Source organism: Ochlerotatus camptorhynchus, unplaced genomic scaffold (assembly GCF_037179485.1).
Source record: "Ochlerotatus camptorhynchus isolate MF236.1 unplaced genomic scaffold, CSIRO-AGI_Acam_v1.1 ptg000539l, whole genome shotgun sequence".
In the NCBI taxonomy this organism is placed as follows: Eukaryota; Metazoa; Arthropoda; class Insecta; order Diptera; family Culicidae; genus Ochlerotatus; species Ochlerotatus camptorhynchus.
Window position 1 is genome coordinate 940,306 of NW_027041022.1, and position 16,119 is coordinate 956,424.

Sequence of the window (16,119 nt, forward strand, 5' to 3'; positions counted from 1 at the left end):
TGTCTTTTTCATCAGAGTGTCGCCTAGTTCGAGATCAAGAGCACGTTGCTCTCCAAGCCTTGTGTTCACAATCCCTACCCTGCCATCCATTTGTTACAATTTGTTACCCCTAACCTCGAGATAGCCGCGAGTAATCGGCCCCCGCTTTACTAACGTTAGTTTTAAGTAATTCTGTTATCTAAACAATGAATATCGGCTCCGCAAAGCTACAGCAAATGAGCCTGGAAAAATAAACGAATTATTAAAAAAAAAAAAATTATCTAGGCCATTCGGAGTCCAAGATGGCAACCATCGTGTCAGGGAAAGTGTTAAATACCCTACAATAGGGTATTTTCGGAACGGGGACGGCGGGTAGATGCTGAAAGTCGATACACGACGGCATTTTGGGATTCAAGATAGTAGCAATTGGTTTTATGAAGTGTCAAATACCCTAAGATATGGAGAACGAGAACAACGCGTAGATGCCAAAAATCGATATCCGACGCTATGTTGGAATCCAATACGGCGGCCACAGGGCGTCAGAAAAAGTGTCAAATACCCTATAATATGGTTATTTTCGGAACACGGACAACGCGTAGATGCCGAAAATCGATATCCGATGCCATTTTGGAATGCATTATGGCGGCCATCGGGTTTCACAAAAAGTGTCAAATACCCTAAGATCTGAGAACGGGCCATCCCATCAATAGGCGTAGATGCTGAAAAACGATATTCGATGCCATTTGCAGACTATTTGATCCTTCTTCTGAAATCTGAAGCCAGCATCTTGAATTTCAAGATGGCGTCGGACATCGATTTCTGGCTTCAAGATGTCACCCCGATTGCTAAAAACCCACATTGATCGGTATTTGGCAGTATTTCACAGTTTGTTCTAGCTAAAGCCGCCATCTTGGATTTAAAGACGGCGTGACACCAATTTTCGGCATCTATGATCCCTATTCTGAAAATAACCATATATTAGGTTATTTGACACTTTTCTTGGATTACAAAATTATGTTGGATATTGATTTCCAATCTCCAGACGTCACCCCGATTCCAAAAATACCCGTATTGATGGGACGGCATCAGCATTTCCCATTTTTTTTCTGAAATAGGAAGCCGGCATATTGAATTTCAAAATGGCGTCGGATATCGATTTCCGGCCTCTAGACGACATCCCGATTCCAATACCTATATTGATGGGTATTTGAAAATATTTCCCACTTGTTCTGAAATTGGAAGCCGCCATCTTGGATTTTGAAATGGCGTCGCATATCAATTATCGATCGGTAGACTTCATACCGACTACAAAAATACCAATATTGATGTGTATTTGACTGTATTTCCACTTTTTCGTAAATCGGAAGCTGTCATCTTCGGTTTCGAAATGGCGTCGGATATCGATTTTCATGCTCTAGACATCATCCCGATTCCAAAAATACCTTTATTGATAAGTATGTATTTGACAGCATTTCCCACTTGTTCTTAAACTGGAAGCCACCATATTGGATTTCAAAATGGCGTCACATATCAATTTTTAGTCTCTAGACGTCACCCGACAATGATAAATTTGACATCCACATGCACAGATCTATACGCATGTGCTTAAATGAACCGAGTGAACAATCATCAAAAGTCATAAAAACTGCACGAATTTGGATCGAACAGCTTCGCATCAATGGAAAAGTAAGTTCATTTGACAATGAAAGATGAAATGAACACGAATCAAGCCAAAACAAACAGCATGAAAACTGATCGAAAGTGGTTCTGTTGATGTTGACGGGGATCTGCTCGAAGAGAAGACAGAATAACTTTCAATTGAAAGTGATGGTTGATAGCTTCATCGTCACTTGACGATTTTCGATTGAAAGTGACTTTGTGGGGCCCTGACTGGGATATACCAACACTCCTGTATCATTGGATTCAAGTTTAATTGGGAACTGGGTCGTTAGAGGCGCTTCACTTTTATATTACTTATGATGGGCGTTATAATACATTGATCTTAGGTCCAACATAGAATATTTCGTGATCCTGGCCACATAGAAAGTTACTGTCTTTTTCAAAGTTGTTCAAGAGACCAAGTTCTTTCGGATGGTTGCCAAATTAGTTCAGAAATCTCTCACTACACAGCGCTAGTGTGCCCATGAGCTTCCTGTATAAGCTGTATCCCAAAATCCTGGCCATATAGAAGGTTACTGTCTTCAGCAAAGTTGTTCAGGTGATCATTTGCTTTTGTATGGTGTTCATATTAGTTCAGAACTCTCTCATTACGCAGCGCTAGTGTGCATGTTAACTTCCTATATTAACTGTATTTCAAGAACCTGGCCATATGGAAAATTGCTGTCTTGAGCTAAGTTGTCCAGGTAACCAAGTCCTTGCCCCGTAACGTGGGTAGATCACCTATTCGTGGTACGTTACGGGATGTAAGATCTGCCACCGATTCCTAGTCCTGACTACTTCAAACTAAGGGAAGAGGATTTTTCAGTAATCCAAGGAACACATCTTAGTCCTTGTTACTTTTTATACCTTGTTGGTAGTGACAAGACTCGGCTTTGTCTAGCGAGGATGATCTTGAAACAAGGAAAAAAATTAGTTTGTTGTCTTCATCTATGTGATTCCTTATTTTCTAATCGTTGTTTGAAGTGGTTAAGACTAGGGTTCTGATGCATGATCATTATCTATGTCATTCCTTAATTTTGTTGCTAAGGAATCCAATTTTGACTGACAAAGGGGCACGCCTTTGGAGGGTGTTTCAACACTCCGAATGGTATAAATAGCGGGACCTTTCAAATAGAGTCGGATCCTTGCAATAAATGCAACAGTGGCAACTGTAAAAAAATCGAATACTTCATCATTTCTCAATAGTGATGGAGTAATACGACATGCATTAAACTAAGGACACGGGATATACTACAATAGATCAATTTACTGGTCTCAGTAGTGTTAGGTCCCAAACAGAGGGAAAAAAAACCAAGTACTTTCAGATGGTGTCCATATTATTTCAGAACTCTCTCAATACGCAGCGCTAGTGTGCACATGAACTTCCTTAATATGTTATATATGGAAAGCTTGTCCATATAAGATGTTGTTGTGCAATTTGAGAACAGGAACCGGAAAAAGGACGATGTTTAGAGACCAGAAATCGATTTCGGACGCCATTTTAAAATCCAAGATGGCGACCATCGGTTCAAGAAAAACTGTCAAATACCCTACAATATGGGTATTTCTGGAAAGGAAATGACGTGTAGAGGCCGGAAATCGATTCCACGCGTCATTTTGAAATTGAAGATAGCGGCCATTGGTTCAAGAAACACTATCAAATACCCTACAATATGTGAGAACAGGTACCGGAAAAGGGATGATGTGTAGAGGCCAGAAATCGATTACGGACACCATTTTAAAATCCAAGATGGCGATCATCGGTTCAACAAAAACTGTCAAATGCCCTACAATATGAGTATTTTCGGAAAGGAAATGACGTGTAGAGGCCGGAAATTGATGCCAGGCGCCATTTTGGACTCCAAGATGGCGTCTATCGGTTCAAAAAAAATTGTCAAATATGTACTCTACAATATAGGCATTTTCGGAAAAAGGACGTGTAAAGGCCGGAAATCGATTCCAGATGCCATTTTGAAATCCAATATGGCGACCATCGGTTCAAGAAAAACTGTCAAATACCGTACAGTAGGGTATTTTTGGAAAGGGGACGACGTGTGGAGGCTGGAAATCGATGCCGGACGTCATTTTGTAACCTAAGATGGCGGACATCGGTTCAAGAAAAACTGCCAGATTTACAGCCAGTCAGCCTACAATATGGGTATTTCCGGATAGGGGATTTAATTCGTTTAATTTTTCTTCATCGGACTTAACGTGTATAAATGAAGCCTGATGGGGAAAAGCCTAGAAAAGGCGTAAAAACCCCATATCTTTTCGAAATACATGAATCACAATAATACAATACAATTACAACGAACATTAATCAAGTCTATAGCATAAAAAATTTATCCTCCTAGGGCATAGAGTTGTCTGTGAATCAGGTAGAAGTCCTCAACATGCAGTTGAACCGGAAACTGCTATTTCCCTTCTCATTAGTCTGCGTTAAATACGGTAACGAAAGGTTTCCGCTGCACAGTTAAAGTCGAAAAACTCGTAAAACTCGTTGAAACACCCAGACATGAACCGTATTGGGTCATGCAAGCTGTAGTTCGCAGCACGAGGTCCAAGATGCAGGAAACTCCTCGACCGAAGAACTCGTTCGGGTGCGTAGATTTCGAATTCAGCCAAGATTCCTGGATAGTCGATATCACCAATAAGTACTTTCGCTGCGAACACGGCCTGACTAATCGTCCGCCTACGTTCTAGTGTTTCAAGACCCAGGAGTTGACAACGATCTTCGTACGGTCGAAGGTTCACAGGGTCATTCCAAGGAAGGTGACGAAAGGCATAAGGAACAAATTTCCTTTGTACAGATTCAATCCTCGCTATCCAAACTGCTCGATACGGGCATCAAACTACCGAGCTGAATTCCAAGATCGGTCGCACTAGAGAGCAGTATAGAGCTTTTAGACAGGCAGGATCGCGAAACTTGTCAGCGATCTTGAAAATGAACCCGACTGGCCTGTTAGCTTTCGCAACGATGCCGAGTAATGAAGCTTGAATGTTAAGGCATCCAGCGTGATTCCTAGGTCACGAACATTGTCCACACGTTGCAGAAGCTGGTGATTTATCGTAAATTTGAATGTCACTGGTTTCAGCTTGCGATGAAATGAGATAGTATAACATTTTTGTACATTCAACGTGAGATAGTTTCTTGAGCACCACTCTTTGAAAGTATCGATTAGGTGCTGAAGCCGCAAGCAATCGGCGAAGCTACAAACATAGATCCATAGATCTTCACATCATCCGCGTAGAACGATCGGCAACCAGTTAGGAGGATCAGTCCGGCCTCATTCACAAAAATCGAGAATAGCAATGGTCCCAAGTTTCTACCTTGAGGAACACCGGAGCTGTTTGTAAAATATTCCGATTACTCTGATCTGATTCTAACACAAAGTTCCCAATTGGTCAGATAGGACTTGAACCAACGAGTTAAACCTGAGGATACACCGAGTTTTTCAAGTTTAGCTAGCAGTATGGAGTGGTCAATCCGGTTGAATGCTGCCTTAAGATCTGTATATACAACGTACGATGTACGATGATTGTTGTCGATGCCAATCAAAGGCTCTGGGGCTTATAGGATAGAACCACAGACAAACAGACGTAACTCTTCATTGTGTGTCTTCGTTCATGCATTTAACGGTTTATTTGAATATTATCAGTTCCACAAACTACTCGCCGCAGCGCTGGCATCGGATAACTTTGACGTTTCCATACATTCGATTGATTTTTTATGCAATATTGTTTACGAGTAAGCGAGCAAGCTTGTTTTCCGCGAGAAGCCAGAGAGATGTCGTTCCTGAGGTTATATGTTTTGAGATACTACGTTTTCAAGAACAAGTTTTTCAAAGAGTTACGTCTGTTTGTCTGTGATAGAACATTCCAGTCCTGCAGCTTCGTTCGCCAGAACGAGATCAAGCAGCCGAAAGTTGCTATTCAGTATCGAGTTGATTGGCGTTAAGCCATTCAGGTTGAAACCATCAAGGAGACCACAGCAGGATGCGGGCATGTTCAAGCGAATAACATCAATGCTAGGAAGATCGTTTGCAGGAACGTTCCATGAGAGCCCAGGCTGATTGTAGTCACCAAATACCAGAGCTAGGTCGTTTTGTTCTAGTCGAGATAACACGGTACCAATAGAACTGATGTGGTTTGCAATGCTGCTCGAATCAGACTTCCGGTCTGGAGGTAGATACATAGCGCCAATACTTATTTATCTACGAGGCATCGTTATTTTGACCCACAGCTGCTCTAGAGAAGTGCAAAATGGAGCAGGATCGATGCAGGAGCTTAGGCGTTTGGATACCGCAATCAAGACGCATCCCCCACGCGATTTGGTACTATTCTGGTGGTTGTGGTCGTTTTGAAATACCGTGAATAGACTGACAAATAATTGAGATGAATTAATGCGGTCATCGAGCCAGGTTTCCGTGAGAACTATGGCATCGTAGTCAGAGTCAACGGCAGTCAGGAAAAAATCATCAATCTTTGTTCGCAGGCCACGAACGTTCTGGTAATACACCAACAGGCGGTCGAACGAAGTCGGTTGGAGGTCTGCAGAATGATCGGTCAGCCGAAACTCTGAACACTGAGACGGATCAGGAGAAGAACTGTTTTCAACAAACGCATACTTGCTTGATCTAGAAAGTTGGAAGACCCCTTCACCATTCTCAACCACAGGGCCAGAACGACTACGATGACAGGAATCAGCAAGCGCGATTGGGTTGAGTGGCTCAGGGGCTTCCTTGAGGCAGCAGGCAGCGCATTCTGGTCTGAGATGTTCCAAAACGTGGCGAGCAAGATCCGGTGCAGTGCTGGGATAATGTATAGATGCCAGAAATCAATGCCAGACGGCATTTTGGAATCCAAGAGGGCGACCATCAGTTCAAGAAAAACTGTCAAATACTCTACAATATGGGTATTTCCGGATAAGAGCGACGTGTAGAGGCTGTAAATCGATGCCAGACGGCATTTTGGAATCCAATATGGCAGCAATTTGTTCAATAAAAAACTGTTAAATACCACAATATCGGTATTTCCGGAAAGGGAACGTCGTGTAGAGGCCGGAAATCTATTCCAGACGTCATTTTGAATTCCAACATAGCGGCCTTTGCTTTAACGTAAACTATCAAGGAGAACGACGTATATAGGCCGAAAATCGATTCCGGCCTCTACACGTCGTTTCCTTTCCGGAAATACCCATACTGCAGGGTATTTGACAGCTTTTCTTGAATTGATGGTCCCTCTCTTGGATTTTAAAATGGCGTCCAAAATCGATTTCATTAAACACGTCAACCCGACCCAAAAAACAAATCTAGAGCTGCTTGGCTATATTCAAAATTTATAAAGGTTTTATTGCAGCTGCAACCATTACCTACAGCTTTATGACGGTCATATACAATGCAAGTCATGGAACATTCTTATAGCTATCTACAAAACCCCTATAAAGCTTATAAAAAACGAACTGATACTTATGCTATTTTCACTAATGAAAGGTTTAATGATTGCCTTGAAGTACAAAAAAAACAATATGAATTGCCCTTATAAAACCCAAAAATCAATCCTTATATTGCTATATAAGTAAGCGCAATAAAACTAGTTGGCCATGCTACAGTTATTTTAAAACAATTATAAGCATTCAGTTGCAACTTGTCATATACACTTCTGTGATTTATTTTTATAACATAGAAAAGAATCAAAACTTTCCAGTACTTCCAAGCAGAGCGCAAAGAAAATCAACAAAATTTTTAGCATGAGCCCGTTTATTTGCTACAAACAACCACAAACCTTCGTGAATAACTCCAACCAAGAAAAAAAAAATGCCGCTGTATTTTCTGCGGATGTCACAAAGGAAGCTGTACAGAGTGTGCCTCCTCACCATTCCGAATCATCTTCACTTCGAAAGGACACATTGCTACACCAAAAATGACTCCTGAAGAGGGAATATATAATTATCTGGAGTTGGAGGATGATAATGCATGTATTATTAGAGCGATGCAAAATTTGAAATTTTCGCTCCACAGTACTTCAACGTTTCCAAATCTGATCCTGACTAACCTCTCAAAATTTGAACCCATTTGGTGAGAAACTGAGATGGCACAAACCATTTGAAGTTTGTATGGGTATTACTATGGTGAACCTAATAATTCACCATATCGGTTTGCTTTAAAAACTTTCAACTGTACTTGTAGGAAATTTTCCCAACTTTGCTGAAGACCTTTTTTTTGATTAAATGCAAGGATCGAAAGTTATCAATGGTTCAATGCGCTGATGTCTTATGATCATGCTCAATCAACTGATCAGCAGGCAACATTGGTGTTTCTGGGGCGTTGAATAGGACACAAAAATCATGGCTACTATGTCACACTGCAAAATACAGTGTTGCCTACAGAGCAGCTGCTTGATCATGTCATAAGTTTACCAATCTCTTAAATAATTCATAACTTTTTTCTGTCTCGTTTTACATAGAAACGATTTTCAGCAAAGTTGTAGCTGAGAAAATTTTCTGTAAGAATTGCTATCGAACTGTTTCGCAGCTTAATATGGAAAAAGACTAGAAGGCAATGAAGAAAAAGTTGAGATTTCCCATAGTAATTTACATATAAACTTCAAATGGTTTGTGCGAAGTCTGTTTCTAACCAAATGAGTTGTAACTTTTGGAGGCTAATCAGGACCCGATTTGAAACCATTTAAGCACTGTGGAGCGAAAAAGTCAAATTTTGCATCAGTCTAATGTATTATGCTTTTCTGTTCTGCTTTCATCCTATGTAAGCATTAAACATTTTAAGAAATTGCACTTGGTGTTTTTCTTGCCATTAAGCCTTGGAATAAAATTCAAAAAATTGCAATTACATAATGGCTAAACTAGAGATCCAAAATGATTTCCAGTGTGCATTGGCATGAATTTATTTATTGAGATCTATTTTCTGTAAAATTAAGATGATTCCATCAAATTCATTTGATTTCTGAAACAATCTTTTTGTTAACTTGAATTATTTTGGAGGCGCATTTATTTAACGCTCATATTATCCCAATATACACGATACAATTTCATGTGCATATGTTTTGGAACTTCTAAAAAGTCATATATTGTCTTTCAGATTTTCACTACTGTCGCCATGAAACAAAATTGATTGCATGGTGATCTTGACACCAACACTCAAACCTATTTTTACCGCTAAAGATTTCCATATGAAATAAAAAGTTTCAGCAGAACAGAATAACAGCAAGCTATTGTATGGCGGTTGATTTGAAGCAATAAAAACTTAATTGGATTTATAACTGATTTTCACGAAAGCATAATAAAACTGCTTGAATACAATATTACTCTTAAAGAGGCTATGAGAACCTTTTGTAGAGTATGGGGCTTTCTTACTAATGGTTTTTAGACAGCTTTATTGCGATTCTCAAACAAGCTTTTTAAACCTTATCAAGAGTGGTCCACTAAACTGGAAGACGATCTTATAGCTTTTATCAAAAGGTTGTGCTGGAGCTATTAATTTTATTGACGGTTTTATAAAAGAGATCTCAAAAACCACTAATAGAGTGCAATAAAACAAGAAATGCTACTTGGGTATTCCGTTTCGTGTTCTCACATTGCACAGCAACAGGACAAGTTACCATACATAACATATTAGGGAAGTTCATGTGAACACTAGCGCCGCGTAGTGAGATAGTTCTGAAAAAATATGACCATAATCCGAAAGGACTTGGTTACCTGAACAACTTAGGTGAAGACAGCAATTTTCTATGTGGCCAGGTTCTCGCATTGGTTGGCATTGAAAACTCTCAATTACTGTCTCTGAAAGCCTATGAAGAACACTAAGTTGGGAAGAAACATTATGATGGTCCTACACTCAAAAAAATCCACACGTTTGATCGAAGTGTTTAAACACTTGATTTTTTAAATGCACAATCACATTTACTTTAAGTGTATTTCACCTTGGTTCAAAGTGTTATACACGTTAATTTCAAGTGTTCCAATTTTTGAAATGTTGAAAATCTTTCACTATCTATTCGTGTGTATTGCACATTGAATCACACTACTGTTCAAAACAGATGGATTTAAAGTGTTTTGCATTTCAATGCGATGTGAATTGCTTGCTCAGAAAGGTAAACATCGAAAACAAGAGTTGTAACTTTATCCTATCAACCAGCCTCATATATATGAGAACAACCGTGGCACAGTGGGATCGAACGAAGACTCCGGCAACTGCACACCCCAACAGTCCATGATCGAATCCCAAATCAGACCCATTAAAAAGATATGTGTAAGCTCTTGGCCTCTGGCAGTTTTGTTTATATATTTGTCGATTAATTTTTAGGGTCGGCAAAGTAGAAGTCGATAAAGTAGAATATTGTAGAATATTGAACTATGATGTGCAAAGCTATTGATATCACCACATAAGGCACATATAATCCAAGTGTGTCACAATTCAAATCCATAGTGTTCAGGCATGGTTCATAGCATAAGATTCACTCATGAAATGGATGTGTTTCACAATAAGCGCAAAATTAAGTGTGATACACATGATGATGACGTGTAGATTTTTTTGAGTGTATAGTATTGTCATGATCGGTTACAAATATTTATAATGTTACAGGATAAAATATTGAATACAAAATTAAATGTCCAGATTGATACCCGTCCAGCAATTGGTTCATTACAGTATAATATACATTTATATTCTGTATTCCATTCGAAACGGAATTCCCATACAAAAAAATGTTTGTTGTTGTATGGGCAATCCATTTCGAACGGAATAGATAATAGAGGTGATAACATTTTGAGCTATTAAAATTTTAGCAAATAATTTCGAAATAAATTAAATGAACATTATATAAATCTATATTTACATATTTTCTGGTCTGTTTGTCGTTGAAGATTTTCCAATCCTTAACATAAAACATTACTTAGCATACATATTTTTTATTACCTTCTCAAACCCCATTTAAATGCAAATTTTTGAATTATAAATTCAAATTCAGTAGATCAAAAATGTTGTTAAGATTTGTGAGTTTCTGAAATACAAAACTCTATTGATGAGAAATGAATCATGCTGGCATTGTTTTAACCCTAATGAATGCACGATGTAATTCAAATGGGAGCTTTGTACCCGGAAACCCTATCACACACATAACGGTGAAAACTGCGACTCTTGGAACACCTGAGCCAAACATCATGGGATCCAACAAGGTATCAAACCAATTTCCATTGCACATGAGTAAGAATCTAACATTGAATTTATTCCCATTCACCAAATATTTTCTGCAGCAATGATAAATTCCACGGATTCCCTTAACAGTAGCCATGCACCCGCGGATTTAGCTTCCGGTCGACACAAATTTTGCAAACAATGCGCTTCGTCGAAAAATGCCATTCGACTTCCAATCGCCGCACATTTTCCATATTCATCAGAACCAGGGTCACAGCTAACCGGAGCAAAGAGGGGGATGACAAGCTGCATAAAAAATGCAATCAAATTTACATCACTTTCCGCGGTATTTTTCCGCCTAACGACTGCGTCCAACTTTGTAGGACGACTTTTTGGCGCACTTTTGTGCAATCGGAACTTTCACATGTGCGCACGGCCAAACACGCTGTGAAGGAAGTCCTCCTTTTCGTTTCATCTATGCAGGTAGGATTCGAATCCTGGGCCGTTGGTGGTGGGTACGTTGCACGATGCCTAGGATGATTACGGCTTCCGTAGTTGATTCACTGTAGCACTAGGTTCCACCGCTGACGAATCGGGAAAAGCTCAACAAGGTTTATGATTTATGCCGTGGGTTATTTATGTATTCATTTTGTTGAGTGCAGTTTTCATGTGCTTTTATCGTTTCTGTGTTTTTTTTTTTCACCTTGAAAGGGAAGCGCATCGAGAATGAACGTTGATTTGTGACTCAGGTGAAAACGTTAAAACACATGCTGGTGCGTGGTCTGGTGGCTGCTGGTTGAATAGTGCTTTGTTATCCACTTGAATGCTTCCGGGAGGGGTGAATCTGCGGGGATGGAAAAGAGAAGAGAAGAAAAATGTGTCACACGGATGCGATGCCATTTTTAACCATTTTGTAGCAATCATTTCATATCCTAGAGGGAATGCTATCACTCCCGCTCTCTGTTGTTTGTCCACCGATCAAGCTCTCTTGCAATCGACAATGATTGTATTAAACTTCCATTTTCCAAATTCAATTACATGTCACTATAAGCGAAACGTGCTTCGCCCGGCCCACGATGCCAGTGTGGTGTGATGGGGGAAAGCGGATGTTATTCCGGTTGAATGTGATATAATTTAACAGTACGTGGTTGGTTTAATGAAAAACATGATAGGAGCAGGAGTTTAATCTGCTATTCAATCTGTTGTCAGAGCTGAGCGACTGTAAAATGAAATGTGTTTTCAGTGCTATCGTCGATATTATTTTACTCTATCAGAAATGTTTTGACAGCGACGCGACGCGCAAATGAATTAATTGATACGATCTAATGTGTACGCATTCACTAATGTACCAGAAACGAGTTGATTTGCTTATTTTGCTCTAAATTTAAAGAGCTGAAAACATGGATACTGCAAGGAGCTTGCCATTTGTTATGTGTTCAATATAGTGTAATGGAAACCTTAATGAATATATTTACAAATTGTAGATATGTTTAGAGCCGTAAACCGTGGGCTTATTGATCACCAGAGGAAAATTTATCGAACAACCCTAGCAACACGAATTGACGTAACTAATTTATAACAAACTAAGTATCTGGTATTTTGATCTGATCACCTGTATAGAAAATATTTATAAAGACAAAGTGCAAGAGCTGGATGCAATACAAAACATGTGTTTGGTTTTATATATATGGTTCCCGCAACTTGATTATAACTTTAATACAACACTATGCTCAAAATGCAAGCAACTCAAGACGAGTTTCAAACATGTCGTATATATAGTTCAGTGACAATCAGAAAGGAATATTACTGCTGTTAATTTTCAATTTGTTTTTCGTTTTATCAATTAGCAAACATTTATATTCCTTGGCAGCATCATGGTGTTCGGTGTGAGAAATAAATTGAAACAAGCGACTACATATTTTATTGTGGTAATATGGTGTTGAAACAGGGTTTCACATTCGTAATTTGTGTGCGGTTTTAAATTTATGATGAATGTTTATAATCTATTTCCATTACATTCACGAGCTTTAAAAAACAGCTTATATGTATGAGGTTGAAATATAAGAGTGAGAAATTATTATCGTGCCAATTTTTAGAAAAATCTGCAATCCTGTAAAGGTTTAGACAAAGACATAAAATAGATCAATTGTTTAAATTGGTCGAACCTCTTAACGGAATGTCTTTATGAAGAGCTTCGAGTGTGTTGGTTTATTTCCTTTAAATTCCGTTATAATTGCTTATCTCTGACATATACGCTCATTTCGTCTACTACTTGCAGACTTCATCAGTGCCAAGTACCCAGGTGGCTCTGACTACTCATCATAACCTAAAATAATCTAAGTGTACCAACCTTTACCAATCAGGCTAAGGCCTTGTTGTCCTCTGCTGTCCGAAGAAGTCGTCTCCACTCTACTCGATCCGTGGCCACACTTCGCCAACCTCGTAGTCTGTGGAGGGTCCGCAGGTCACCTTCTACTTGGTCGATCCACCTTGCCCGTTGCGCGCCTCTTCTTCTTGTTCCTGTTGGGTCACTTTCTAGAACCATTTCCACTGAGTCGTCGTGCGGCGTTCTTACGACGTGCCCAGCCCACCGTAGTCGCCCAATTTTTGCAAAGTGAACGATGGATGGTTCTCCCAGCAGCTGGTGCAATTCGTGGTTCATTCGCCTCCTCCACGTTTCACCGTAGATGGTACGCAACACCTTACGTTCGAAAACACCAAGGGCGCGTTGGTTCTCCACGAGCATAGTCCAGGTCTCGTGGCCGTAGAGGACCACCGGTCTAATCAGCGTCTTGTAGACAGTCAACTTCGTGCGGCGGCAAATTTTATTCGACCGAAGCGTCCTCCGGAGTCCAAAGTAAGCACGATTCCCTGCCATAATGCGTCTTTGAATTTCTCTGCTGGTATCATTTTCGGCGGTCACCAGTGAGCCCAAATACACGAACTCATCGACCACTTCAATTTCGTCACCGTCAATCTGAACTCGGGGTTGGAGGCTAACATTGTCTTCCCTTGAACCTTTTCCTTTCATGTATTTTGTCTTTGAAGCGTTGATGGCAAGTCCAATCTGCCTAGCTTCAGCCTTCAGTCTGATGAACGTTTCCGCCATCGTCTCAAAGTTCCGTGCCATAATGTCAATGTCATCAGCAAAGCCAAGAAGCTGGATGGACTTCCTGAAGATCGTGCCACTCGTGTCTATCCCAGCTCTTCTGATCACACCTTCTAACGCGATGTTCAATAGCAGACACGAAAGTCCATCACCTTGCCATAACCCCCTTCGAGATAGAAAGGGACTCGAGAGTGTCCCCGATACTCGAACAACGCACATCACTTGATCCATCGTCGCCTTGACCAATCGCATCAGTTTATCCGGAAATCCGTACTCGTGCATAATCTGCCATAGCTGATTTCGATCGATTGTGTGGTATGCGGATTTGAAATCGATGAACAAATGATGTGTGGGCACGTTGTATTCACGGCATTTCTTAGAACTGATGTTAAAATTAAACCATTCAAAAGCCTCCTTCTTCCTTATTTTTTGGCATGTGATTTTCTCCTCGATGATGTATCTGCTGGTACGTTCAAAAAACTTAAGGTGGCTCTTAATTCATGTGTTCGATATGTTTTTAAATTAAGTAGATATTCTAGAGTTTCTCACCTGCAACATCATCTAATAGGATGCCCTTTGGTAAACTTTGGCAAGCTACGCTGTTGTTTATTTTTGCATAGTCTTGTCATAGTTTTGTCGAGAACAAAACAACTCGGTTATCTACACAGAAAATTGCAAACTTCACAAAGCAATCCACCACCACCGCGTCCTAGCAAGAAGTACGGTCGACTTGTTTCGCGCTCCGTTAATTTGGAAGTTTTCTCTCTATTATCTGACGTAAATAATCAGTTTTTCTCGCTTAGTGATTCCTGGCATAATTCCGGATAAATTTATCAAAAAGTGAGTTTTTTTTCTGAGAAGAAAGTGTGTTTTCGGAATCATCGAAAATTGTTTTGGCGATTGGCAATTCGCCAATCATTTTTCGCACCATCGGTGCGTGGTCACGCATACCTGTGCACACGGATCATCGTCATCGAGTGTCAGCATCTGCCTCCACATTCAAACCGCTCATCCATCATCGTGTGTGCACACGCGGATCGAAGATCATCAAAGCTGCGCGTCGCTCCGCTGCTGCTGTGTAAACGCTCGGTGATAGTAGTATAGGATTATCAGATAAGTTTTTGTTCTTGTTTCTTTCTTTCTCCCATCTGTTAAATTTTAAGTTTGTGTTTCTGTGTTAGTATTTTTTTTTTCTTCGTGTATTGTGTCCGAGTAATTTTGATTATCGTTGCAGTGGTAGAGCGTTTTTCGCTCCCACTAGTACGGCAAAATGGACATTTTGTCGGAAGACGAAATGGACGTTTTGTCGGAAGACGACACCACTTTGCCACGCGATAGCAAGAAGGGTCGAAAACGTCTGTCATCCCAGAAATCGGATGATGCCATCCCTGCTTCGTCATCTCAGTCTGGTAATGGACAGGGACAGATAAGCCCCCGATCGCGAGCCTACCCAGAAGACTCGACTGGCCCATGGGTTGTTTACTTTCAGCCCAAAAAGAAACCTTTGAATGTAATGCAAATTACTAATGATCTGACGAAGCGGTTCTCGGCCGTGACCGAAATCTCGAAGGTGAGGTACAATAAACTTCGCGTTGTCGTCTCTAACCTGAAACAAGCTAACGAGATTGCTGCCTCCCAGCTCTTTACACTCGAGTATAGAGTGTACATCCCAGCTCGTAATGTGGAGATCGAAGGTGTGGTCACCGAAGCGAGTCTGACCCCCGAGATCTTGGCGAAGCAAGCGGTTGGCCGTTTCAAGAACCCCTTGCTTCCCACGGTTGAGATACTGGAAGTCCAGAAGCTGAACTCAGTATCTTTCAGCGAGGGTAAAAAGAGCTTTACCCCCACAGACTCGTTTCGGGTGACCTTTTCTGGTTCAGCCCTTCCTCACTACATCGAGTTGGGAAAACTTCGGCTACCTGTGCGTTTGTTTGTTCCTCGGGTCATGAACTGCCAAAACTGCAAACAGTTGGGACATACGGCCTCTCACTGTGGCAGCAAGGCACGCTGTTCCAAATGCGGGGAGAAGCACGAGGATGGCGCCTGCACAGTCACTGCACCAAAATGCGTGTACTGTAAGGGAACTCTTCATGGTCTCTCATCGTGCCCGGCGTACAAACAACGCGGGGAGAAACTAGAACGCTCTCTTAAGGAGCGTTCCAGGCAGTCTTTTGCAGAAATGCTAAAAACAGCCACACCATCAACCAACGACAAAAATCC

The 16,119-nt window shown here is 40.6% G+C and overlaps 1 protein-coding gene across 3 annotated transcripts in view; it reads right to left on the minus strand.

Moving 5' to 3' along the window:
* The window catches only part of LOC135713132 (potassium voltage-gated channel protein Shaw-like), a 301,944-nt gene that overhangs the window by 125,909 nt on the left and 159,916 nt on the right, over window positions 1-16,119 (minus strand). Inside the window, exon 2 of one of the 3 annotated variants that reach the window (XM_065236241.1) lies at window positions 11,494-11,634. The gene's annotated coding sequence lies outside the window, so the exon portion shown is untranslated. Of the gene's footprint in view, window positions 1-10,893; window positions 11,015-11,123; window positions 11,635-16,119 lie in introns of those variants that run through there. The other 2 variants (XM_065236240.1, XM_065236242.1) reach the window with 2 other exon arrangements.